Raw genomic sequence first — 27,522 nt, forward strand, 5'->3', positions numbered from 1 at the left:
CTGCGCTGCCCCGCTCCTACGTTCCTCCTCATCAGCCTCTTCCCAGGGCGCCGGCTCCGCCCGCCCCGCGCCTTCCCCGGGCCTCTTCCTTTCTCTGAAACGATTCTACACCTTTCGGGCCTGGGCGCTCCATCTCGCTAAATATTTGGGGGTCTTCTTCACGCCCCATCCCCCCATTAGCTCACTTCATCTTTGCGCAAGAAGGACCACATGCTAACGTGGGGGAAATCAGGCCTGGCATTGTTCTGAAGCTACTGCAGAGAGGAGATTAAGGAAAAGAAGTCAAAATCATCTGGCTTGGGGTAGGGGGCCCGAGCATTGGGAAGTTTCGAAGCTTCCCAGGCGATCGTACCGCGCAGCCAGGATTGACAATCAATGAATTAGATGATCAATGATATGCCCCTAACTCTTAAAAAATATATGTGTATATTTTTGTACATGGAAAATGTATATTTTTCCCGCCAGAGAAAGCTGGCATCCCTTTGGCAGCATCTCGTCTGTCTCACCGCTCACTCCCTCACCTTCCTCGCTGGCGGACTGAGTTAGCGTTCCTGGCACACGTGCCCGCTTCGCCGCCCCCTGGCTCATTGCGCCTGCGCCCGCCCCCTCTTTCTGGGATCTGTAAGTAATCAATCAGGAGACTTGACTCCCTTCGTGTGGGTATACTGAAATTGCGCCTTCATCAACCCTGGGGTTTCACTTCCCCAAGCGGGGAGCTTGGGTGCTGAGGGAACTACCTGCTGACCCCGTGTGGAGGGCTCGTGCCTCTTCATTGAGCGGGTTAGAATCTGCGTAACCTTCATTTGATACACCACCTGTGGGCTCCCCAACACAGCCCCCATAACGCCCCATCCTGTTATCAGAACGTGACACACTGCTCAAAGCCAACTGAATTTGAGAAGCACAGGACCGCGCTGCCTTCCCGGCACAGAGAATGTTTTCAAAGTTAACTTTGGGACCGTCCACGGGGAAGGCAGGACGAGGAACTCGAAGAATCGGCCTAAGGGGAGATGAGCAAATTCCACCATCGTGAATGTCTGGTGCTTGGTGAAAGATGCTCTTGCCCTGGGTCTATGGAGGCGGAACCTTGCAGACAGTTCCTGTCGCCTTCCCGGGCACCCAGCATAAGGGTCCTGCCAGTTCCTGGAGCCCGGAGAGAGCGGCGGCGGGGTTCGGGGAGCCCTCCCCCCCGTCCCGAGCCGCAGCGCCCCACGTCCTCCGCCCGCCCGCCTCCTGAACCTATCAGATTTCCTGCGCACATCGCCGCGCCGCTCCTCCCACCTCCTAAATGCCGTGCGGAGGGGCCAGCGGCGCTCGGCCTGCACCCAGCTCCTCCGAGGACCGGCCGCGGGTCCCCGGCTCTGCTCGCCGCGATGCGGCTGTGAGCTCGCTGCGGCTGCAGCCCGGCCGGGCCGCCGAGCGAGTGCCGGGCGCACCGTGAGAGCCGGGAGGTGCGGGCGCGCGGGGCGCGGGGGGCGCAGGTGGTGCCGGCGCCGGGGTCACGGCAGGTGGGGTGCAGGGACAACGGGGGCCGGGCGAGGTGCGGACGCGCGGGGCGTGGGGGGCGCGGGGGTCGCAGGTGGTGCCGGCCCTGGGGACACAGCAGGCGGGGCGCGAGGAGAGCGGGGACCGGGGGAGATGGGGGCTCGCGGGGGGCGCAGATGGTGCCGGCGGTCCCGGCGCCGGGGACACGGCAGGCGGGGCGCGGGGAGAACGGGGGCCGGGAGAGTTGTGGGCGCGCGGGGCTCTGGGGGCGCAGGTGGTGCCAGCGGTGCTGGCGCTGGGGGCACGGCAGGCGGGGCGCGAGGAGAGCGGGGGCCGGGGGAGATGCGGGCTCGCGGGGGGCGCAGGTGGTGCCGGCGGTGCCGGCGCCGGGGGCACGGCAGGCGGGGCGCGAGGAGAGCTGGGGGCCGGGGGAGGTGCGGGCGCTGGAGGCGGGGGCCGGAGGGCACGGGGAGCGCGGAGGCCGAGGGAGGTGCGGGCGCGCGGGGAGCGGGCCCGTGGTGCCGGCGAGGGGAACGCGGGAGGCGCTGGGCGCGCGGGGGGCGTGGGGACGGCGCCCTGGGAAAGGTGAGGCGGGGGACCAGGGGCTCTTTTGACCGCCTGGCCCTTCTGATCCCCGCGTATTGCAGGCTGGTTCTCTGTCTTCTTTTTAAATTAAGGAAAAGAAAATGGTTACAGACCAAATTTCATCAAACTTGATCTAACAGTGTATTTATTTATTTATTTTTGGGTGAGAACGTTTAAGTTGTACTCTTAGCAAATTTCAGTTATATAGTACAGTGTTGTCAACTATAGTCATCGTGTTATGCATTAGATCCTTAGAACCTCTTCTTATTTCTCCCACCCGCTAGCCTCTGGCTATTGCTACTTTGTTTCTATGAGTTTAACCCTCCCCCCCTTTTTAAAGATTGCATATGTAAGTGATATCTTGCAGTGTTTGTCTTTCTCTTTATGGGTTATTTCGCTTAGCGTGATGCCCTCCAGTTTCATCCATGTTGTCCCAAATGGCAGGGTTTCTTTCTTGTTTAAGGCTGAATAATATTCCTTGTATATATATCTACAGGATTTTAAACATTCATCTGTCTGCAGACATTTAGGTTGTTTCTTGGCTATTATAGCTTGGCTCTTGTGAAGAATGCTGCAGTGAATGTGGAAGTAGAGATATCTTTTTGATATAACATTTCCCTTTCCTTTGGATTATATACCCAGAGGTGGGATAGCTGGATCATATGGTAGTTCTATTTTTAATTTCTTGAGGCACCTCCATACTGTTTTCCATAGCGACTGTACCAATTTACATTCCCATCAACAGTGGACAAGGGTTCCCTTTTCTCCACATCTTTCCTGCATTTATTGCTTGTCTTTTTTTTTTTCTTTTGGTGAGGAAGATTGGCCCTAAGCTAACAACTGTTGCCAATCTTCCTTTTTTTCCCCCTCACAGTTAACATGAATAACCCAATATAAAAAGAAAAAAATCAACTGCCTAGCATTCTGCACAGACAGCTCCCAGCAGAGTGTGGGAGTTGTGGAGGGGCTGACGGGCAATATGGTGAAGACATCTTTTCACTAAGAAGTGCCCGCAGGGTTTTGACTTCGTAGAGAGGGCGGGCAGCGAGTCTCTTCAGGTCATTCCTCAAGGCAGTGAGGCGCCTTAAGATTTTATAATCAACATTTTTAACAACACTTCTACCAATTGGTGTGTGTATGTGTGTGTGTAACATGTGTCGTAAATATGCACGACAAATATTGCATTTACCTTTTTTTAAATCGTGTTTCTGTTTCACCTTTTTTTTTGTTTAGGTGTCTGACTTGTTGGGGATAAATACAACATCCAATTATGGAAAACCCTTTCCACATCTGCAGTGATCAGATGTTGTGAAGTTATTTTTCACTCTTCCTTTGTATTAGCACGGCAAACTGAAAAACATCTTTGTTATGAATTTGCCTTTTGTAAATATTAACATCACCTCCTGTCTCCATGTCCCTCTCGTTTGCTGTTTCTGCCCTGGCTTCTTGAGACGGAGGAGTAGAATTTAATGAAGATAGGGTTCTGGGGAAGTATCATATTCCAATGAGTGCTGGGGGTGGGGAATGTCTGCTGTGTAGAGTGTTTTATAGACAGGAAATTCCTAGAGTCATGTTTGTGGGTAAATGCATGCTGATTCTGCCCATCCTTACATGTAACATTTCAATTAAGTTATGTAGTCTAGGATACGCCCATCTTTTATGGTGCTTCCTCTTAAACAGGTACATGTCATATACAAATCGCTTCAAAGAGAGAGCATTTCATATCTTCCTTTTAGTGAAATAAGTTAGACAGAGAAAGACAAATTCTGTGTGATCTCACTTATACGTGGAATCTAAAAAGAACCCAAAAAACTGAACTCATAGATACAGAGAACAGATTGGTGGTTGCCAGAGGTGGAGTGGGGAGGGTGGGTGAAATGGGTAAAGGGGATTGAAAGGTACACACTTCCAGTTATGAAATAAATAAGTCCTGGGGATGTAATGTACAGCATGGCAAAAAAAAAATATCTATATCTTCCTTTTAAGGAATGGATGCGTATCTGTTAAGACCTGTTTTCTCTCTTCTTTCCTATTTTCCTTCTTTTTTCAAGTCAGTTCATGTTATATCGTTCCTTTGTTAGGTAAAACAAAAAATAATTAGACTCTGATATGTGCAGAGAGTCCACTGACATTTAGCTCCTGGAAATGCGACTCAGAATGTAAAGATGTTTCACTAAGCTGTCACCTCAAAAAATTGACAAGGACAGTGTTGTCTTTGCAAAGCTTCTTCCAGATAAGGGCATCCTTTCTTTTGTAGGATTTCTTAGTAGGTAGCTTGAATGAACAAGGCTCATCGTTCACGTCTGATTTTATGAGATTGTACGCACCTGGCCCAGCTTCCTCGCGTGGGTGACAGTCTCTATCCTTTCATCCATCGCCAGCATTCAGCCCTCCTTCCTCAGTCCTGCTTGACCGGCTACAGACTCAGGCCAGTTCAGCTCAACCCTGGAAGGATTTCAGGGTCTCCATCACCTCCTTCCTGGGCATGCAGTTGGCCTTGGGCTCCGAGCCAGGCACTGCTGTCCCAGGGGAAACCTTCGCCTCCCCAGGATGCTCATCCATTTGACCCGGCTTCTGATCAAATTTCTACTTGGTTTTCTGCCAGGACTGGATCCTGGTCCTCAATCCTGGTTCCAATGGCCATGAAACGCTGCTTGGCCTTTGTCAGCCTCTCCAGATGCCTGGGATGCTGACAAGGATGAACCTGATGGGCCTTGAGCTGCCACATCCCTGTCCCTTGAATATAACTCAACCGTCAGGAGCTCGCAGCCTTGTTTCTGCACCCCTGCCCTTGGTGCCTTTGGGTGACCCCAGGTTTGTAACCTCCTGTAGTGTTCGGTTGACCTTTCCCCTTCTGCTCCCCATGGCGTGCCTCTGCTTCTCCTCCTTGCTCCCAGGAAAGCCCCTTGGGTGTGTGAGGGCTCCTCCCAGCTTTCCTAATTCCAGACTCTTCTCCTTTGCCCTTGGCATGACGACAGGGTACCTCAGAGCTTAAAGTCCGTTCAAGCTTCGTGGCTGGGCTCCTGCAGGTTTTGACAAGAATTTTCTTTGCCTATGAAGGGATTAAGAGCTTGTGTCTGGAGAGGCAAGGTGAAGGGGTTGGAAAGATGATTTATAGAGATTTTGACAACGAATGTCGCCTTCAGTGGAAAACCAGAATTAGGAGATTTGAGTATTGTGTAATGAGGCATTTGAAAAACAAATCAACCAGAATTTTTATATCTTATTTTGAACGTTTTCCCATATCCTCAATAGAAGAAAAAAAAGCCTGAAGTCGTTTGGGACCAAGTTGGGTCAATAAAGTAGCTGATTATCCATTCACTCCTTCAATAAATATTCACATGGAGATAAAGGGTTTGGCTCTGGAGCCCGATGCCTGGGTTCACAGCCCAGCTCTGCCAGGTGTTTGGCAAGTTACTTAATTTCTCTGTGACTCAGTTTCCTTAACTGAAATGGGAGATTATGACAGCACTTATTTCATAGGGGTGGTTATGAGGATTAAATGCTTTCATATAGATAAAGCTTTAGAACAGTGCCAGGATATGTAAGTCTTACATAAATTATAGCTATTGTTATTATTTTCCGATTCAGCGCCAAGCGCTGTCTCATGCCAAATAAGATTCTTTTGGATCAAGAATGAGGTATGAAAAGAAAGTAAGGAAACTAGTTTTCTTTTAATGATTTAAAAAAAAAAACACCTTGGTTTTGAAAGTTATTGCCAAAAAATGTTCCCAAGCTATTTTGAGCAACAGAAGAATTGCTTGAATAAAATGACTGATGTCAGGGGCATAGGGTTTAATTTGTTGTCTAAATTTTGGTCCCCATGCATTTTGTTTAATCTCTGACTCTCCGTAATTATCTGAAGCCATCCCTGGCGTTACACTTAAGTTTACAAATCTGTCTGTTCTTTTTCTTGCTATTTCTAATTTATTTGCTGGATTCTTTTTTCATAGAGGTGTTTTGGCTATCGGTTCCTGACCTCTTGCAGGTTCCCTTTTTAATCTCATTCTTTCGCCTTGTCCTCCCACGTTTCCTTTCTTGTTTCACCAATATCACGTTCTTATTTTCTTGTGGCGGCAAGTCAGTTAGTGTCAAAACTTTTTTTTTTTTTTAAAGGTTTTATTTTTTCCTTTTTCTCCCCAAAGCCCCCCGGTACATAGTTGTGTATTCTTCGTTGTGGGTTCTTCTAGTTTTGGTATGTGGGACGCTGCCTCAGGGTGGTCTGATGAGCAGTGCCATGTCCGCGCCCAGGATTCGAACCAACGAAACACTGGGCCGCCTGCAGCGGAGCGCGTGAACTTAACCACTCGGCCACGGGGCCAGCCCCTCAAAACTTTTTTTTGGGTTGCTTAGAGTGTGGTCCACGTTTGTAAAGCTGTAAGTGCCTGGGATGACACAGACAGTTTCAAAATCATTGTTTCAAAGTACTCATCCTTCCAGTTTCTAATGAAATCTTCCACATCAACCTCAAGGCTAAAAATGTTCCATGTAGGGATGGACCCAGGGATGGAGAAATATCCATCCAGGGGTGTTTGTCTTGTGTTTACTGATTTTCACCAGGACCAATGTGAGAGCTTTTAACCCACATCCGGGAGTATATTTTCTTCCAGCCCGGCTTCTTTATTTGTCTTTCTCGCACACTTCCTTCCCATTGCTTTCCCCTGGCTTTCTTTAGTGGATTTGCATATTTTCTCTGCCATTCCTTTTTATGTCCAGTATATTTAACAAGGGCAGGTTCAGTTGTCTCCTTGGATATAATTTGGCTGAATTATCCTGGATTGCTTCTCTCCGTCTGTGAAATTTGTCTGTTTTCTTCTCGGAGCTTCAATCTGTGTGCTGGATATCATTTTGTACCTGCTTTTCTTTTGCCTGAGGGTAGGAGGGAGGAAAGGGTGTAGCTTGAATCGTGGATAATTATGATTAGTAGACTTAGTCTCTATTCGTTTTTCCTGTAATTTTGTTAAACGTGGCTTTCAGGGTACACTCAGGTTTCAGAGTGCCTCCAAATTCAGGATGTAGCTTGGAGGTATTAATTTTTTTTTTCAAGTTTTAAATGATTTCAACCAGACAGAAGAGTCAAGAGTAACAGACAAACCACGTATGAGTCTACAACCCAGCTTTGCTGAGCTCTGACGTACTTGCTTCTAATTTAAAGATAACACGATTTCAAAGCATCATTGATGCCCCCTCCGCACCCCACCCCCCAGGCCTCTGGACCTCCTTTCTTCCCTTCTCACTCTCCTGAACTCTTACTTGTCTTTCCCCTGCGTGTATTGACATCACTACTGCATATGCGGGTATCCAGGCTGAATGTATGGTATTGTGTTCCATTTTTGAAGCTTTCTAAAATAGTTTCCTACTGTCCTATTGTTACCGCAACTCTTCTTCATTTGTGGTCTTTTTGACATTTATCCATGTGGAGACACACAGGTCTAGTTCATTCATTTTTATGGCTGCGTAAAATTACGTTACACGATTATCTTAGGATGGATTTGACTGTCCTTTTGTTGATGGATGTTTTGATGGTTCTCATTTTTCATATAAAAATGCTATAATACACCTTCCGGTCTGGGTCTCCTTTTGCACACACGTATGAGTTTCCTTTACGTATGTCTCTAGAAAAGAATAATCGAGTCAAAGGGCATGCGTGTCTCCATCCTTCCATACTGAAGAATGCTCTCCCAGGTCGCTGTGCCAGTTTATTCCCCCATCTGCTGTATAACCAGGTCTCTCAGTTTCTGTTTCTCCACAGCCTCACCAACACTTAGAATTATTGGACTTTTACATTTTTGTAAATATTGTGGGTATGAAATAGTATCTGGCTGTTTTAATGTGCGTTTGCCTGATTCCAGTAAAGCATCTTTTCATATATATGTATGTATACTAAAAACAAAATATATATGTGTTCGTGTATGTTTATATATATGTAAAAACCATTCTGTGAATGGCCTGTTCATACCTTTTGCTCATCTTCCATCTGGGGGTATCTCTTTCTTATTAGTTTATAGAAGTTCGTTTAGAAATTCTAGATCCTTCCTTTCTATAATATGCATTGCAGATATCATCTACTCGTCTGTGGCTTGTGTTTTTATGTTTTTGTTGACCAATTTTTTTAATTTGGTCAAATTTACCAAATTTTCATTTACAGTTTGTGCTTTTTTCTGTCTTAAGAAAATTTCCCCCACTTTAAGGTTTTAAAGATAGTGTCATATATTTTCTTCTAAAAGTCTTCGAGTTTCGCTTTTCATGTTTAGGTTTTTAATCCTCCTTGGATTTGCTTTTGGTATGTGATGAGCTAGAGATTCACATTTGATTTTTCCATGGGAATAGTCAGTAGTTCCAGATCATTAAATCGATAGTCGGTGCTTTCCTGGTGATTCGTAATGCCGTTTCTGGCAGATATGTGTAGATCTGTTTCTGGGCTGTCTCTTCTGTTTTATTGGTGTCTTGGTCTGCTCAGGCTGCCGTAACAAAATACCATAGACTTAGGGGCGTAAACAACAGAAATTTATTTTTTCACAGTTCTGGAGGCTGGAAGGGGGAGGTCAGGGTGCCAGCGTCTCGGATCCTAGTGAGAGTTCTCTTCCTGGCTTGCAGGTGGCAGCCTCCTGGCTGTGTCCTCAACATGGCGGAGAGAGAGAGCTTGCTCTCTCTTCCTCTTCTCATAAGGCTGTCAATCCTGTTGGATTACAATCCCAGTTTATGAGCTCATTTAACCTTAATTACCCCCTAAAAGCCCTTTCTCCAAATATAGTCGTGTTGGGGTTAGAGCTTTTTGCAGAGGATGTAATTCAGTCCATAACTTTGGTCTATTTGTCTATACTTCACAAATACTCAGACTTAATTGGTATGGCCTTACACTAAGTCATGACATATTGAACAAGTTTTCCCACCTTATTTCTCTTTATAATGTATTTAGGTCTAGGCACTTTTCAAACTGCTACTTTTGCACTGGGTCCTGGGCGAGTGAATCTGGGTGCAGGATTCTCCTCTAAGAGTGGAGTCTCTGGGGCAGCCCCATGGCCGAGTGGTTAAGTCCACTTCAGCAGCCCAGGGTTTCACCAGTTCGGATCCTGGGCACAGACCTAGCATGGCTCATCAAGCTGTGCTGAGGCGGCGTCCCACATAGAAGAACTTATAACTAGAGTATACAACTATGTGTGTTGGAGAGAAGAAGAAGAAGAGAAAAAAGAAGATTGGCAACAGATGTTAGCTCAGGGCCAGTCTGAAAAAAAAGAATGGAGTCTCCATTCCTACAGTCTTATGGTTCTCCTGGACATCAGCCCTATCGATTTTCAAAGCCAGATGTTGTGGGAGCTTGTCCTTCCTTCCGCTGCAGGTCCCCAGGGTTGGTGTGCCTGATGTGGGGCACAAACCCCTTGTTCCTTAGGGAGAAGCTCCGTTTTTTTTGAGCTTCATCCCGATTGTGGGTCAGTGCGCCAGGGGTGGAGTTTTTTGTGAGACCTCATCTCCGCCTCTGCCCCCTACCTGATGTCCCCTTTCATCTCTCGTTGTGGAATAGCTGTTCAGCTACTTCTCAAGCTCTTTTCAGGGGAAATTGTTCTGTAGGTAGCTGCGGATTTGTTGTTTCGGTGGAAGAAATGGTTCAGGATCTTCCCGTGCTGCCATCTTGAACCGCCTTCCTGAATGTTCTCTAATAACATTTTGTAATCCAGCAGTCTTGCACATCTTTGGTTAGATTCAGTCCTTGATACCTTTTTTTATAGTTTTTTTTCATAGTTTTTGATGCTCTTGTGATTGACATTTTTGTTGCTGCTTTTAAAAAGTCTTTATTTTGAAAGAATTCTAGACTTAGGGAAAAGTGGCAAAAATTGTAGAGAGAGTTTCTGTATATCTTCTATCCAGCTTTCCCTTTACATGGTTAGTTAATATGTTAACATTAATAGTTCAGTTATTGAGATCAGGAAATGAACATTCACACAGGACTCTTAATTAATCTTCAGACCTTGTTTGAATTTTGCCATTTTTCCTGCTAGTGTCATTTTTGTGGTCTAGGATCCCAGCCGGAGTCCTGTTTGCGTTTGGTTGTCATGGCTCCTTATTCACTTTTAATCTGTAGTAGTTATTTAGTTTCTCTTTGTCTTTCATGAACTTGACATTTGGGAAGCATCCAGGGCAGTTATTTTTGTAGAATGTTCCTCAGCTTGGCTCTGCCTGACTTTTTTTTACGATTAGATTGAAGTTACGCCTTTTTAGTAATAATACCACAGAAGTTTGATAAATTTTCTTATTGGTTCTGATAGATTATATATATATCTTCTTGAATGTTTTGCATAGATAATTGTATTAGATATTTTGGTTATTTGTGTCTTCCTAGCATGTGGGAGGTTTTTCTTCTCTAAACTTTTTTTTTCTTTTTTTGGTGAGGAAGATCGGCCCTGAGCTAACATCTGTGCCAGTCTCCCTCCATTTTGTGTGTGGGGTATCAAGCATGGCTTGATGAGCGATGTGCTAGATCTGTGCCCGGGAACCCGTGAACCCCAGGCCGCTGAAGCGGAGTGCACGAACTTAACCACTACACCATCAGGTTGGCCTCATAAACTTTTGAAGTTAGACACGGTCATATAACTTTTTCTGGCCAATGAAGTGGGAGCTGAAGCGATGAATCCTGAGGGATTTACTTGTAGGTGCTTGATTTTCCAGCTCTCTTTGCTTCGCTAGTGTAAGCACATATTGATGCGAACATGTCGTAAGATCCGTAAAATGATAAATCAACTTTTGGAGGACAGCTGCCTTCAGAAGTAGTCTAGATCAGCAGAGGACCTGACCTGTGTGAAAATGAACTTGCTGTTTTTTCTTGGGGTTGTTTGTTAACTGTGGCATAACCTAGACTATTTGGTCTGATACAATATTGTCTGTAAAGAAGAATATCTTCATTTCTTAGTTTTCCGATTCTTATACCTCTTATTTCCTTTTCTGGTCTTATTGGATTGGCTAGGACCTCGAGTACCGTGTTTAATAAATCAGTAATAGTGGACATCTGTATTGTGATCTTGACCTTAATGGGAATTCTTTTAAGTTTCACTATTTAGTATGATACTTAGGCTAGGTGTTTAATGAATACTCTTTGTCAAGTTAATAAGTTCCCTTCTTTCTCATGAATCAGTGCTGAATTTTATCGATTTTTTTTAGTTGCATCTGTTGAGAGAATCATGTATTTTTTCTTCCTTTAATTTACTGGCATAGTATATTAATGATAATCTCGTGAATTATTTAGGAACTTTTTTTTGAAAGAGCTGTTGTTCATAATTTTCTTTTCTTTTTACTATCTCTGTCTGAAGTTGAATTTTTTTTCTGTTTTTCTCTGAAACAGCTTGTAAAAAAGGATTTTTTTTCCTTTAAAACTCAGTAAAGTTCACCTCTAAATCTTTTTGAGTTGTCTTTTGGGGTGGGGGCAGGTAGGATTTTGGTTACAGATTCAGTGCCTTTAATTGTTATTTGCTTATTCAAGTTCTGTTTCTTTTTCAGTGAACTTTGTTATTTGTGATTTTTTACAAAATGATTTTATCTAGGTTTTGAAATTTATTGTCATAAAGTTGTTCATAATATTCTATTATGATTTAAAAAAAATTTTATTTCTCTTTGGTTGTGGACCTTTTCTTTTTTAATTTGGTTTATTTTGGCATCTTTTCTCTTTTCCAGTTAAATCTTGCTAGAGCTTTATTTATTTTATTAGTTTTGCTAATAAATAGTTTTTGAGTATAGAGCGATCTTTTTTGTTTTATTCTCCATTTCATTCTTTGCGACTCATATTACCATTTCTCCCCTTTTCTTGCCTTTTAATGTTTATTTTCTTTTTCCAGCTTCCTGAATTACATACTTAATTTATTTTAAATCCTTCTTTTTTGCCCTATAAATTTATTCCTAAGAAATTTTTGCTGCATTCTACAGGCTTTGATAAGTTGTTCTTTCATTTTTGTTTGTTTTAAAATATCCATTGTGATTTCCTCTTTAACTTATAAATTATTTCCCATATAGATTTAAAAGTTTCAAAACATGCATTTTTCCCCATTATGTTTTTATGTTGATTTTCAGTTCCTATAAATGGTACATGTGCAATTAAAAAGAATGGTTATTCTCTTTTTCTCTACGTATTTATTAAATGAAGTTTATTTGTTTTCTTCATCAAATCATTATTATTACTATTTTTTGTTTTGCCCTTGTTATACATTTTGAGAGGAAGGTGGAAAAATACAGTTGATCTTTGTAATATTGTCAATTTTTGTGTTACGTGTTTTGAGACTGTGTTGTGAAGGCTTACACGTTTATAAAGGCTCCGTGTCATAAGATGATGTGGTGAATGCTGTGTCATATTGATGCTTTTGGCCTGAGCTCTCTCTTGTGTCATGTGGCTGCACTGGGGTCCCTCTCAGCACCGCCCACCTTCCTAGTTCTTGTGGGCATCTTTCCCACCTATCGTTGTACCTTTCCTTTGGGTGTGTCATTTTAACCTCCATAGAGATGGATATTGTTTTTGCCAGTCTGATAAATTCTGTTTTTAAATAAGTGAGATTAGTCCATTTATAATAAGTGTGGCTTCTGAGATACTTAGACTTAATTCTATTATCTCATGTGTTTTCTCCTTACCAACTTTTTCCTTTAGTTGTCTTTTCTTCATTTTTTTCTCCTGTTAATTGATAAAGTTTTCTGTGTTCCTGTTTTCCCCTTTTGCTGGTTTGCAAGCTGTGGACTGTATTTCCATTCTTTTAGTGATTATCCTCAATTTTGAGTCATGTATTTTAACCATATATAAAGTTTTTCAGTATTTCTATCATTTTCCCTATCATGACAAGGATGTTAGCATACTTTAATTAGCAAACAACTTCTCTCCTTTATTTTGTAGCTCTTGCCTAGCTTTTGGTTTTAACTTTTTAAACATGAAAAATTATTTTTATGGACATAAATTAGTTAAGTTTAATCACATATGTGGTCAATTTCTGTGCTTATTGTTGTGTCCTGTGTCTCTTGACACACGCCTGGGTTTGCACATCTTGCTGAAGTGCATCCATTATAATTCTTTAGTAAGGCTATATGGGCAGTAAACTTTCATACTATTTGTGTGTTTGAAAATGTCCTAATTATGGCTTTGCTTTTGCATGTTAGTTTAACTGGGTATGAAATTCTGGATTGGCAATAATTTCCCTCCAGCATTTTCAACATCACATTCCATCATCTTCTGATTTAAATTATTGGTCTGAGACATTTCTGTCAGTCTAATTGTCAGGCTTTTGTGGATAATTTGCCTTTCTCTCTGATAACTTTTGAGACTTTCTCCTGGTCCTTGATGTTCTGCAGTTTCATTGTGATGTGTTGAGGTGTGGATTTATCTTTATTTATCATGCTGGGTACTTAGGGTGCAGGGTTTTTTTTTAATGCTTTGTGGTGAGGAGGATTGGCCCTGAGCTAACATCTGTTGCCAATCTTCTGCTCTCTCATTTTTTTTCTCCCCAAACCCCAGTACATAGTTGTATAGCCTAGTTGTAAGTCATTCTAGTTCCTCTATGTGGGATTCCCACACAGCACGGCTTGGTGAACGGTGTGTACGTCTGCGCCCAGGATCTGAACCTCTGAACCCCGGCCACCGAAGTGGGGCATGTGAACTTAACCACATGGCCACAGGGCCAGCCCCTAGGGTGCAGTTTTGATTTGAGGACTCATATCTTCAGTTCTGGAACATTCTCTGCTGATATTTCTTCTCATATTTCTTCTCTGCTGTTCCTTCTGTTCCTTTCTTCAAGAACTCTTGTAAGGTTAAGTTGACCCTCTTGAGGTGTCTGGTACATCCACTTTCTGATAAGTTTCTGATGTAAGTCCTGGTTGTGGTTGGAGACAGTTAGCTCTGGCAGAAGATTCCTTTCAGTGGGGCCTTCCTTCTCTCTGTGGAATGTGCAAAGGCAAGGCTGCAGGTTGAATTTCAGTTTACCCTACAGGATCGTTTCCTTCAGGTTCCTGTGGACCACCTCTGCTCCCTTTGCTCCGGCTTGGAAGGGAGGCAAGGAAGACTTATGAATTTCACTTCCTCACCTTTTCCCCCACTTTCACCTCCCCCATAAAGGGTACGTGTAAAATTCTGTTTTTGGTGGTTTTTCATGGCCACCACTTTCAAGGGGTATGCCAAGAGTTGTGTCCCTTTGGTTTGGTGTTGCTTGTATGTTTTTGGCCAGTTTGAACTTCCTGCTTCATTTCAGTGTGGACAAAGTAGAGAAACAAATGTCTCAATACCCTATTACACATTTGAGCAAAAATAGTTGCTGACATTATTCAACCCATTAGCAGTAGGTCAGAGCGGGTGTTCTATGTCCCAGTTTTGTATAAAGTCTGGCAGAATTCCGAGTTGTTTGGCATCTTTGGAGAGAAACAGATGCCCATTATAATTGGACATGAATTAAGGAATTGAGAATTTTGAATGAGGCAAATAAATGGTAGGGAGCTGGCCTCACTAAGATGGAGGTGTAGGTGGAAGGATGGTGGTCGACATTCTGTGGATCCGAGTTGTCATGAATGCTCCACAGCTGAATCTCTGGAGAATCCATGAATGACTGATGTTGGATTTTTTTTTGATAACTTTATTTGGCTTTCTCAGGGACCAAATGCCCAAATTCCCGGTTTGCTAGTTATTAACTCGGGTTACCCCCCTGAAATGTGCAAATAAGATTCATTACTCCAAGACTGTTGTTTTTTTCCTCCCCATCCTCACTCTCTTGTAAATCTTGTTTTTGCTTCTGCTCTGAGAGTCACTTTACCAGCTGACTCTCCCACAGGAGAAAACCGTTTCCGTGAAAGATAACTAAACTACATGCAAAAGAAGTAATTTTCTCTGAGTTGTTCTTTGACAGACTTACGCTTCCCATTTTAGACTTAGAGTGTGGCACTCAAGTCTAATGTTGCATGTGCACTTTGCTGACCTCTGACACATGCTGTTAACACCTGTCTGATTGATGCTCTTTTTTGGGTCATCTGTAGTAATTGTGGGGTGCAGAAGCCAAGTGGTCAGCACAGGTTCTTCCATCAGGTAAAATGGAGGAGCTTTTTCAGGCTAATGAAAACCGATAATGCCAGAGACCATGTGGGAGATTTAAATGGTTAGAGGAAGAAGAGTTATGATGTTAGGAAGGCATTTTTCACGCGGTTGGTTCCTAGTTATTCAGGTTTATCGAGCCTGGTGGTTCTCACTCTCCTGCTGACCTGTCTCAGCTGTGCTCTTGATTCAGCTGCACCGCCACACCGTCAATCTTCTCTTTATCCATTTGATTTCTTAATGGGTCTGTAAAATGTGTTCCTCACAAACTGTTCTAAGATCAAAGAAATGTGGGCCACCTGCCTATGAATCTTCTTTTTGAGATTCACTCTACATGTTCATTTTGTAAAGTTTCCCCAAAGTCCTACAGTTAAGAAGCCTGTTTAATTTTGTTGAATCCGATGGTCCCCCAATCTGCGATCCCACCTCTCTCCCACCTCCCACCTCACTGCCCCCAAACACACACGGGTCCTCTTGAAGTCTGGTGGGGCACAGTTAGGGAAAACCTGCCCAATACGGACAGAAAGGACTCCACAGTCCCTCCGGCTATGATCTCCGCTTCCCTTCAACTCTTGATTCTTTTCTTTCTTTTTATTTTTTTAATTAATAGTTTTATTGAAGTGTAATATCAGTATTATAAATTTTACCCACTAAGTTTGCAATTCAGTGAACCCCAAATTCTTTTTCATTGTCCTGGTAAAATATACATAAATTGCATTGACCATTTTAGCCACAATTCCATGACATTTCGTACATTCACAATGTTGTGCAAGCAAATCTACTATCTAGTTGCAGAACATTTTCATCACCCCGAAAGGAAACCCTGTATCTGTCACTTCTTTTCACAGTGCTCAGCTCCTGGTGACCACCATTCTACTTTCTGTCTTGATGAATTTGACTATCTAGGTCCCTCATATAAGTGGAATCATACAGTATCTGTCCTTTTGTGACTGGTTTCTTTCACTTATCGTACTGTCTTCAAGGTTCATTCGTGTTGTAGCCTGTGTCAGAATTTCTTTCCTTTTTAGGGCTACTATTCCAGTGTATGAATGTACCACATTTTATTTATCCATTCCTCCATCTGTGGACACTTGGGTTGTTTGCACCTTTTGGCTCTTGTGAATAACGCTGCTACGAACACGGGTGTGCAAATATCCGTTTGAGTCCCTGCTTTCATTTCGTTGGGGCAGATACTCAGAAATGGGATTACTGGATCATGTGATAATTTCTATGCTTTATTTTTTGAAGAATTGCCATGCCATTTTCTACAGTGCTGCACCAGTTTACGTTGCTACCAGCAATGCACAAGGACGGGTTCCAATTTCTCTACATACTTGCCAACACTTGTTAATTTTTTTAATAATTTATTTTTATGATAGCCCTCATAGTGGGTGTGAAGTAGTATCTCACTGTGTTTTTTTTTTCAAGATTGGCACCTGAGCTAACAACTGTTGCCAATCTTCTGTTTTTCTTCTTCTTCTTCTCCCCAAAGCCCCCCAGTACGTAGTTGTATATTTTGGTTGTGGGTCCTCCTAATTGTGGCATGTGGGACGCCACCTCAGCATGGCCTGATGAGCAGTGCCATGTCCATGCCCGGGATCCCAGCCAGCAAACCCTGGGCCGCTGAAGCGGAGTGCGGGAACTTAACCACTCGGCCACGGGGCCGGCCCCTCCCTGTGGTTTTGATTTGCATTTCCCTAGGGGTTAGTGATATTGAGAATCTTTTCATGTGCATGTGGGTCACCTGGATATCTTCTGTGGAGAAGAGTCCTTTGCCCATTTTTTAATAAGGCTGTTTGTTTTTTGTTATTGACAAATCCCTACTTGTTAACAGATAAGATGTTTACAGTCATGAGCTTTACTTCTGGGAAAGAGGTTGCCCGGCGTTTCTCTCTTTTCTGCTTCCTTCTCCCCACCCTAGTCCTCCATCAGTCATCATTTATTACTGTGCTGGTTTGTCCTGTTTTCAGGCTTGACTGAACAGCTCTGTTCCATCCGTTTCCACATCCCAGGTTTTGGACCATCGTCTCTTTATAGCTGTTGGTTCCTTGGATGGAGAGTTTTATTTAAGCCAACCGCTCCCATCACCTTCCTTCTCCTTCTAAAGGATTGTCATTTGCTCTCTGATTTTAGCCACAGTTACTCCACTGAAGCTGCATTTTGGAAGTCTGAGAGCTTCTGGCTCCCTAATTTTCTGTAGGATGAACATTGATGATGACTCCTTCCTTCTTTAGCCTCTTTTGGTCCCTGAGGACGCTTCCCTGTGACACGGGGAGGGGGAGTGAGCAGTGGGGTTGAGCACTGTGGACCCTGGGGTGCTCTGTGTGTATGCGGATGCTGCCTTTGACCAGCGTCTCACTTTAGGACCCAGGCTTTACTTTACTCTGTGGGTTTCTCCTTGTAAGAGAGAACATTAGCGCCCACCTTCTAGATGCGTGGTGAGGACTGAATAAGGATCACGTGATAAGTGCTTAGCACAGTAACTGGCACCAGGGAGTATCATGTTAGCCACTGTTTGGATGTTAATCTGGTTTTTCTCTTATATATCCAATTGATCCCTTTTCACCTCCATTTTTTCTCCCTTCTCACTCTTGTTTTCTAAATCCTGTTCTTTGCTCTCCATCATTCTCTTCCTGGACATTGTCTCATGCCTGCCATTTCAATGTTCCCCTTTGTGCAGGCAGATTCTAACCAGGTCACCACTCTACATTTTGGTAGGAGGCTTCTTGTAGCACAAAACTGTGCTGTAAGGACGTATTTTTTGGAGGACATTTTGACCCTTGTCAAATCCCTCCATGTCAGCTGCCCCCTCACCAGCTCCTACACAGCCATACCAGTTCCTCTTCAAATCTGGAAGAATTGGACCTTTCACCAATTTCTATGAATTGCGTTTTTATTTTGGTGAGGGAGATTGGCCCTGAGCTCACATCTGTTGCCAATATTCCTCTATTTTTTGTATGTGGGATGTTGCCACAGTTTGGCTTGATGAGCAGTGTGTAGGTCCATGCTCGGCATCCGAACCCATGAACCCTGGGCTGCTGAAGTGGAGAGTGTGAACTTAACCACTATGCCACCCGGCCAGGCTCTGAATTGCATTATTTTGAAGATGAAATCACAAATGTCACCCCGGCCGGTGGACCTGGGCCACGTCAAGTGATTATATCCCGAGAAGAAGGAATTGTAGGGCTTTATGAATCAAACAGAGTAAAATCACAGAAGTCTTAGGAGTGATCTAGGATATTGCTTGAGTGTTTACTAGTTCCTGGGTACTGTGAAGTACTTATTTAACTTTCGCAAGAACTTTCAGAGGTAGTTAGTATTATTTTCTCATTTTGTAAGTTTTCCATTTCTCATCTAGAGAAAACTGAGTCTTAAGACGGTAAACATGCCCCGAATCTTATAACTAATAAGTGACTGACTTAAGATTTGACCCAGTTCCCCGGGGCTCCAAATACCGAACTCTTAACATCATCCGTCTTCCATATGTGTCATTTCTCGTTTTATTTCTTCCTGCGCCCTTTTCTTTCTATATTTATTAGATATGCTAGAGCTTAGTCCGTTTTAAAGAGAGAAAATGGGTGCATATTTATCTGTGAAACTTTGTTTTCATGTTTGAATTAATTCAGTCCTGCTTTTAGTTTTATTATTCTCGCTCTTTTCTATAATTTTTGTTTGGTTTCTAAATTCTTTGAGAGCTTAGTCCATTTCTTTCTTTTCTTTAATAATGAAAGTACATAAGGCTCTACATTTGCCTCTGAAAGTGACTTTGAACTCATCCTAAAGAATCTTATCTATGGGGACGGCCCCATGGCCGAGTGGTTAAGTTTGCGTGCTCTGCTGTGGTGGCCCAGGGTTTCACTGGTTCGGATCCTGGGCATGGACATGGCACCACTCGTCAGGCCATGTTGAGATGGCGTCCCACATGCCACAAGTAGAAGGACCCATAACTAGAATATACAACTATGTACTGGGGGGATTTGGGGAGAAAAAGCAGAAAGAAAAAAAAAAAAAGAAGATTGGCAACAGTTGTTAGCTCAGGTGCCAATCTTTGAAAAAAAAAGAATTTATCAAAAAAAAGAATCTTATCTAGTGTTGTCATTTGTTTTGTTTTATAAGTAATCTATTCTTGCACATTTATTATTTCTCCTTTGACCTCAAGGTTAATTTTCTTTATTTCTCATTGTTTGGGATTTTTGATGACTTGATGATTAAACAATGTTAATTCCTAGCTGTAGTGCTCTATGGCCAGGGCGATGACCTCTCGTTTTCCTATTAAGTCTGTCTACACTTACATTGAAATTCAGAAGCACGTGTAGTTACAATTATGGAGATACTGGTTTAAAATGAAAATGACTAGGATTTGAAACCTGTGTTTATAAGTCACTTATTTTAGTCTAAATCTGAGTTCTTGTTTCTCCAACTGATATGTTCTGTTTCTTTTTATTATTCAAGTAGGATATATATTCTCAATAAAATTCTCAGGGCACATCGCCAGTTTTGGTTTTTACAGGACAGTGGCCCCACCTTGTTCTGTAACACAGCGCTCAAAGCCAGATACCGGTGAAGAAATGAAGTGGTTTGTTGAGTGCAACAGTAGGCCTCTCTCATAAACCCATCAATGTTTAACAATTTTAACGAGCTTTTAAAAAGTGTCATATTTTCACTGTGAATCATTTCACATTAAAATCTGTGGTTTTCCTGCCAAAGTTATCTTTAATGAAAGCTATTTACTTTCAGCCAGATTTTGAGTAAAGTGAATGTGAGTGAAGCTGGAAGCAGATTCCACAAGAAACCCAAATGTCAGAGGGGGAAATTGCTGAGCAGCTGGGTCTTGGTTCTGTTAATGCTCCCATTGACAGGCTCAGCCACACTCCACCAGCACTCCCAGGACAGTGCCTTCTTCAGGACTTCTTGGGCATTGGTGACCTGGGTCAATGAACCTTCTCTCTCAGACATTTCTGCCTTCCTCCATCGATTCTTGGTGCCTGTGCTGGGTTTTCAAGTGAGAGAGTGAAAGACATGAGGAGGACTTGCCTTTGATGAGGAGATGATGTTTACGTGTTTGTATTTTCTTTTTCCATTTCAGGGAAGCTGCTTTCTATAGATTCACTGCAAAGCTGTGATTGCCTAGAGGTGGCCAGAGGAGAGAAGGCGGTCCCCGGGAGGTAAGGCAGCAGAAGAACCCAAGGAATGATGGGACGCAGCTGCATGGAAATAGCTCCCCAGCTGGTTTCGAGTCTTGAATGTAACAATTTGTCTCCTCTTTGGTAGCTGACCCTGCCTGTCGATTTTCTCCAAACAGAAGTAAAACTCGAATGGGGAAAAATTATATGGAAAAAAACATTTTTCCTTTCAAAATATTCATAGAGAGAGGAGGAAGCATGTACTTAGAGAGCTAAATACAATGTTCCTTGTGGGCGGAATTCCACCTAATACTGCCATTGTGCTTGCTGCTTAGCAAGCGCACTGCAGATCTTCAGGGAATAACTGCTTTGAGTCATTTTATCCATTTATTCACTTAGTAACTGTGTGCGTGTTTGAGGGCCGCCGTAACAAAGGGCCACAGACCGAGTGGCTGAAATGACAGAAATGGATTGTCTCACAGTCTGGAGGCCAGGAGTCCGAGGTCACGGTGTGGGCAGGGCTGGTTCTGGGGGCTGTGAGGCCGACTCTGCCCCAGGCCTGTCTCCCAGCTTTTGGGGGTTTGATGTCAGTCTTTGAGGTTCCCTGGCTTGTAGAAGCACCACCCCAATCCCTGCCTCCGTCTTCCCATGGTGTTCTCTGTGTGTGTGTGTGTCCTAATTTCTTCTCCAGTCATGGATTAGGGGCCCACCCTCCTCCGGTGTGGCCTCATCTTAACTAATTGCATCTACAATGACCCTATGTCCAAGTAAGGCCACATTCTGAGATCCTGGGGGTTGGGACTGCAGCATATGAATTTAGGGGGAACACAGTTCAGCTCAGAATAGTAAATATTTATTCACGCACCCAGTAAATGTTTCCTGAACATCTCTTATGTGAAACTATGGTATGAGGTGTGGAGATTTAAATAAACATGAATAAAGTATTTCCTGTTCCAAGCCACTTGCAGTAAAGTGGGGGAGCGATGTATAAGCAGATAACTGTACTCTGACAGCGATCTGGTAAAGGTCTGTGCAAGGGGCTGTGGTGGTACCAAGAAGGGGCATGGCTAAGTGTCCTTGTTTGTGGAGAGGAACACTTCCTGCAGTCCAGGAAGCAGCAGCTTGAGGGCGGTCGACATGGGACGTGGAGAGGGAAGGTCAGGAGATTGCCCTACAGAGGTTTTACTGCTTCTGAGAGTGTCACTTCTGCTGTGTTGACAAATCACGTGTGCTTTTGAATTTTGTGTCTGGACAGCCATTCTTTATTATTGTGTATGCCTTATTTGCTGAACGAAGATTATCTTCCATCCGCATGATCATTCTATGCCTCCCTCCTGGCACAAATAGGCAAATGCTGGAATTAATGCTCTGTATGTGCCATTGGTTCCCCTGTCTTTCTTCTCTGCACAGCTTTTCATTCCTCTTCATGCTAAAGCATCCTGACTTGTGTTTCTGAACAGTCCTAATGACGCTCCACTCTTTGCCTCTAATAACCCACGAGCCTCTTCAGTGTGAGCAGTAGGGGGTGAAACGCTTGATGTTGCTTCCTCTTCCACTGAAATAAGCCAGATTCCGTTTCTTCTGAGAAATAATTGAAGTCTTATGAAATGCACATAAAGCAAAAATACCTAATGCACTGAAAAGTTTTGCAAAACAGTTTGGTCCCTAGGAGATGCCATATAAAGTGAGAGATTTTATGTAAGAAAATGTTGCAAAGAAGCATGATTTGGCTTTTGGAGACATGGACATCTTCTCATTGGTTCATTCCAAACTTTCCTTTGTAAAGGGGCACAAGCGTAGGGTGACTAATGGCAACTGGCTTTTTGGTGGTAGACATGATGCCGTCTGTACAGAAGTTGAAATATAGTGATGTATACCTGAAATTTATATAATATTATAAACCAGTGTGACCTCAATTAAAAATAACTTTCCTTTGGGCTTATATGTGGCAAATACTGGGCATCCACAGATGCTACAGTGATGAAAGATACAGAAAAGGACCCTTGCTCTGTCCTGGCGTTATCAACCAGTGGGAAAGGTGGGCAGAAGTCCAAGGTTGGCACAAAGAAATAATAAAACACAGTCCTGTTAATGAAACTGATAAAATACCAGACAGTGGGTTCCGCGAGTAGTAAATGAAGGAACGGCTCTGCTGAGGACTTGGCGTGAGGGGTGAGTAGGGTTTGCTGAGCAGAAGTGGGGTGAGGGTGGAAGGTGGAGGAGGCCCCGGGAAAGGCGCGCAGCATGGGACATTTGCACAGGAGGGAACGCATGGGTCTGTTCAAGGAGTGGAAAGAGAACAAGTGTGGCCTGAAGGTAGAGGCCAAGGGAGATCAGCTGGAACAGATGCGGCAGGACGTGAGCTGATTTATGGGGGCCTGGTGGATCCGTGGATCGTCATCTTAAAGATCGGCTGAACTTGTTAGTCAAGAAATGAAATTTCATGCCTCAACGAGTCAAGATACACATTGCGTGCAGCACAGTCCAACCTGAATTGCTGGCTATTGTTTTCATTGCCTCTTGTTTAAGAGGCATTTCATATGATTTGGAATCTGGGCAGGCCATAGTTTACAGAAAGATGATATTTCCTTGTTTTAATTATCTTTCTTCTTTCTCCACCCGTACATGTGGTTTGCATGCTGACTTCCTGTCACTTTCGAATTCTTTATTGAGATGTCACTCAAGCAGCCTAGATTCTCTGGCTCTAGATTTGTTTGGGCATAGGCATCCGGAATAAGCAGGAAGTGTTCTCTGGGAGAAGTCTCTTTATTTGTTTTCAAGGTGTTTTGTATGGGGGTAAGAATACTATCCTTCCTTAATGTCACCAGACCCAGGCAATCCAAGAGCTTTTCCAAATTTTTCTAAAGTGGTTAATTGCACAGAATAATCAGCAACCTCATTAATGACATTCTACTTTTTTGCTGTGTTATTAATTTGTTTAGTTTTTGGTCAGAAGAAAGGCCCCAACTCTTAGCTTACTGAAGTAATCAAAAGCTTTTTTTTTTTTTTTTGAGGAAGATTGGCCCTGAGCTAACATCCACAGCCAAGCCTCCTCTTTTTGCAGAGGAAGAGTGGCACTGAGCTAACATTTCTGCCCATCTTCCTCTACTTTGTATGTGGGACGCCTGCCACAACATGGCTTGAGAAGCAGTGCCTAGGTCCGTGCCTGGCATCTGAACCAGCGAACCCCAGGCTGCTGAAGAGGAGAGCTCGAACTTAACTGCTAAGTTACTGGGCTGGCCCCTCAAAGCTTATTTATTTATTTATTTTTGGGGAAAGATTAGCCCTGAGCTACCATCTGCTGCCAATCTTCCTCTTTTTCTTTTTTTTTTTTGCTGAGAAAGACTGGCCCTGAGCTAGCATCCATGCCCATCTTCCTCTACTTTATGTGTGGGACCCCTGCCACAGCATGGTTTGACAGATGGTGCATAGGTCTGCACCCAGGGTCCAAACTGGTGAACCCCGGGCCACCAAAGTGGAATGTGTGAACTTAACCACTGCAGCACTGGGCCAGCCCCCTCAAAAGCTTATTTTTAAAAAATCCCATGGTAGATTGGCCTTCCTAAATCTATGGACACCATTCTTTTTGTTCATTTTGACATCGTGGATAAAACTGTTCAGTAAAATCGTTCGGTGTTATTTGGGCTGTTCAGAAAAGAATGCTCTGGAGGTTTAAAAGAATGAGGTTTCAAAAACCTTGAGTTGTGCTCTTGTGTTTTTTAAGGTTTTGGAGCTGCAAGTAAAAGCACTTTTTTTCTTTAAATAGAGAAAGCTTCAGCAGGGGATAGATTGTAGAGCGAGGGAATGGACCGGAATGAGTCCAGAGCCCCTGTGGCAGGCTGACGTCTCAGAGTCTGAGGCACGAGGCTGGGTGGGGTTCCCTTCTGCCCGTTCCCAAGGGAATAAGAGTCTAGAAGGTCCAGAAATGGAGCTTACCAGCAGGAAGCCCAGCTGACAGCCTGGAAAAGAGCAATGCTTTCCTCTGGAGAGAAAGTTCATGTAATTGAGGGAAATCTGAGGAGGCCCCGGGACTGCTCCCTGTGACCGGCACCAGGTACTCAGTAAAGGACTGCAGTATGTCCCCCCAGACTCATGCGTGTGTGATGGAGTTAGGAGGTGGGGCCTTTGGGAGCGATTAGGGTTAGATGAGGTCATGAGGGTGGGGCCCCCATGATCAGATTAGTGCCCTTGTAAGCAGAGACCCCAGAACACAAGAGCCCTTGTGCGAGTCCCCCTCGACCCCCCCACCTCTGCCATGTGAGGACACAGTGAGAGGTGGCTGCTGCGAGCCAGGAAGAGGGGGCTCTCACCAGCACCTGACTGGCTGGCAGCCTGATCTCCAGCTTCCAGCCCCCGGAACTGTGAGAAAATAAAGGGTTTAAGCGCCCCCGTCTGTGCTCTTTGGTTTTGGCAGCCCCAGCTTCCTGAAATGTCGGTTCCTAAGTTGCCTTCCTAAAGCTCTAAATTCGTCGATTCTGAGAACAGTGATCGTTAGTATGAATTCCCGGGCGCTCTCTCCTTCGTCGCTTGGTTCCATTGGCGCTGCCATCTTCAAAGTAAGCAGAGTCTTCTCTGCTGTGTCATGGATGGGAGAGGGAGGCCCCATGGGACCCTGGATTATCAGTCTCGAAGACCTAGAGGAGGCCTGTGGACCCCTGACGTCCTCAGAAGAAGCCAGGCTCCTCACATGCTTCAAGGCCACGCTGAACCCGCCCTGCCTGCTCTCCAACCTCAACTCCAGGCTTTCCCTTTGCACCCTGTCCTGTTCCTGGAACCTACCGGGCCCTTCCGGATCCCCTGCCTCTGCCGGGGGGCTTCCCAAGGGCAGCTCTGAACGGCCCCCAGGCGGGACCTCCATTCTCTCCTCTGCCCTGTGTCAGAGAAGAGCCGGAGCTGGACAGCAGACTGAGCGGCTAAACCAGATTTCATTCTGGAACTCTTGCAGTCGGGGAAATGAGAGCTCAGAGCCGGGCTCACCTCAGAATACAGCCCGGACAAGCAGGGGTTTGTAGTCAAGGGCAGGGCGGGGTTGGGGGATGGGAAGTTACTGAGAAGAAATATCAGGGGTTGGGGCGGGGAGCGGATTCTGGCTAAACTGACTCGATGGGAATCTTGCTGAAGGCAGGCCAGGTGGTCAGATACCTAGCCTCGGGGGTGAGGAAGTTGATCAGATTGAGGGTGGGGGATTCTGGCTAAACCCACTAGGCAGGGTTCTTGCTAAAATTGGGCGATGCACAGATGGATACGGGAGTCCAAAGGTTGAGGCCCAGCTGAGAAGGGCATTCAGGGGAGCCTGACTGAAGTTGGGTCAGGAGGAGTCCACGTCAGGCTCACCTCACATCACTGCATCGCTCCATGGTTATTGCTCTGCTGGTCCCGTGGGTTGTGAGCCGCTCAAAGGTTTGTCTTCTTTCTCATTGAACCCCAAGCACCTGGACCCCTCGCTGCCACCGAGGAGACACACAGAAGAGGTTTTCCGAGGCAGCAGAAGGGCCTGGGATGAGGGCACGAACTGTCCTCCCTTGTGACAGCCGTGGGCTTCCAACAGGATGTGTTCCTGTCTTAGCTGGTCAGCCTCCAAAGAAGGGCGCAAGATGCCCTTGAGGCCGTGCCAGCGGGGGCACGTCACTAACACAACTTCCCACAGCCACCGGCGGCATGAAGGGTGAGTGGTGAATGAGATTTTGGTTCACAGTTCTTGCTTGAGCTGATGAGGTGATGTCAAAGGTAGAGAGGATGTCAAAGGCAAAGGAACCATTCCTTACTGGTTTGGAACACTTGAATTCCCTTCTCACCAAAGGGTCCTCTGAACACCTCTGAGTGCCAACCCCAGCCACTGTGGTGAAGGGCAGCTGGTGTGAATGGCCACAGCCAAAGGATGTCTCTTGTGGGGGACTCTGTTGACCTGCCACAGGGAGCCAGAGTAGATGGGAAAACATTTTTTAAATGGGGGAGTGGTTGAAATAGAGTTGATGGTTTATTTTGAGTAGGAAAAGTTTTAAAAATCGTCAGCCACTGTCACCATTTTTTTCATAAAATTAAACAATATATTTTACCCAAAAAAGTGGTAAAAAACATGCAGCTGTCAAATGTCCCATTTCACCTGACCCTAGCTCAGCCTTGGCCCAGCCAGAAGGTGAGACTAGAAAGAAGTGACAGTAAGAACAACAAAAAACCTTAGAGTGAGTGGAAATCTGGGGTGGTCTCACCCAGTGCCTCGGATATCCGTTATGCCACTCTCCCTCCCCTTGAATCGGTGCCATTGTTAGTTTTGAAGTGTGCCCATTCCTCAGCTCGGGTATGTGTGCCTGCCCACCACTGGCTGTGGAAGTCCCTGAGTGCCAGAGCAGGGCTGGTAACCTGGCCCTAAAGACCTCATCATGACCTGATAAAGCTCCTCTCTCCAAATGGGGTTGCATAGTCTGAGGTACGGGGGGTTACGACTCCACCATATGAATTTAGGGGGACACCATTCAGCCCATGACAGGCACTGATCTCAACAGTCTGGAGCCTGAGACTTCATCTCTGAAAGAAATTTCCGGCATTTTCACATCACATTACAGTAGATGTAGACATTTCCGAATACGGGCGAAGCTCTTGCTGCCTTCAAAATGAAGGTGGTTATTAGACCTGGAGCTAGAAATCGTTATTAGATGTAATAATGAAGAAGTGCATGTATTACTTTGGCACACTTCAAAAAATGTTTTGATGCATTTGTTTCAACATCGTTGCCTTCCTTTGTAATCCTGTATGTTTGGTTTTATAAACTGTGTTAGAAGGATCCATGATAGAAAAACGTTTGTGGGGGGTTTGGGGCTCCTTCACTGGCTTTGGGAAGAACTTCCTTCCGGGCGAACTGTAGGAGGCCCACTTCTGTTCCTCTCACTGGCTCTCCCAGGGAAGGTCACCGTGCTCCAAGGGGCAGGCGCCCTGCAGACCGTGTTCTCTCCCGGTGCCCTCGGGCCTCATCTAGGGTGGCCTGGGGTGTGAGCAGCCAGCCAGGAGTGAGATTCTCCCGGTCCCCTGTAGACACTCCTCCCACTCTGCTTTTGGTTCAGGTCATCCCATGGACAGTGCACACCCGCTTGTCTGTAACCAGGAGCGTGTGGGCAGCATACCTCCAGCCAGGTGGAACTTGAAGGGGGGAACTGGGTTGACATTAGTAGGTGCCATCCATGCCACTGAAGGCACACTTTGATTAGAAGTTGTGACCGAAATGATCACTGCCACGCAGGCCATGCTTTCCGGCCTCCCTGTGAGCGGGCGTTCTCTCCCTAGTCGGAGACAAGG

General features: G+C 44.8%; 1 protein-coding gene across 11 annotated transcripts in view; it reads left to right on the top strand.

Annotated features, from left to right (window-relative positions):
• Positions 1-931: 931 nt before the first annotated feature.
• The window catches only part of B3GALT5 (beta-1,3-galactosyltransferase 5), a 44,219-nt gene continuing 17,628 nt past the window's right edge, over positions 932-27,522 (top strand). For 4 of the 11 annotated variants that reach the window (XM_070488911.1, XM_070488913.1, XM_070488912.1 and 1 more), the window contains exons 1-2: positions 932-1,451; positions 20,196-20,274. The gene's annotated coding sequence lies outside the window, so the exon portion shown is untranslated. Of the gene's footprint in view, positions 1,509-20,195; positions 20,275-27,522 lie in introns of all 11 variants that reach the window. The other 7 variants (XM_070488916.1, XM_044750945.2, XM_044750944.2 and 4 more) reach the window with 5 other exon arrangements.

This window comes from Equus asinus, chromosome 18 (assembly GCF_041296235.1).
Source record: "Equus asinus isolate D_3611 breed Donkey chromosome 18, EquAss-T2T_v2, whole genome shotgun sequence".
NCBI classification, from domain to species: domain Eukaryota; kingdom Metazoa; phylum Chordata; class Mammalia; order Perissodactyla; family Equidae; genus Equus; species Equus asinus.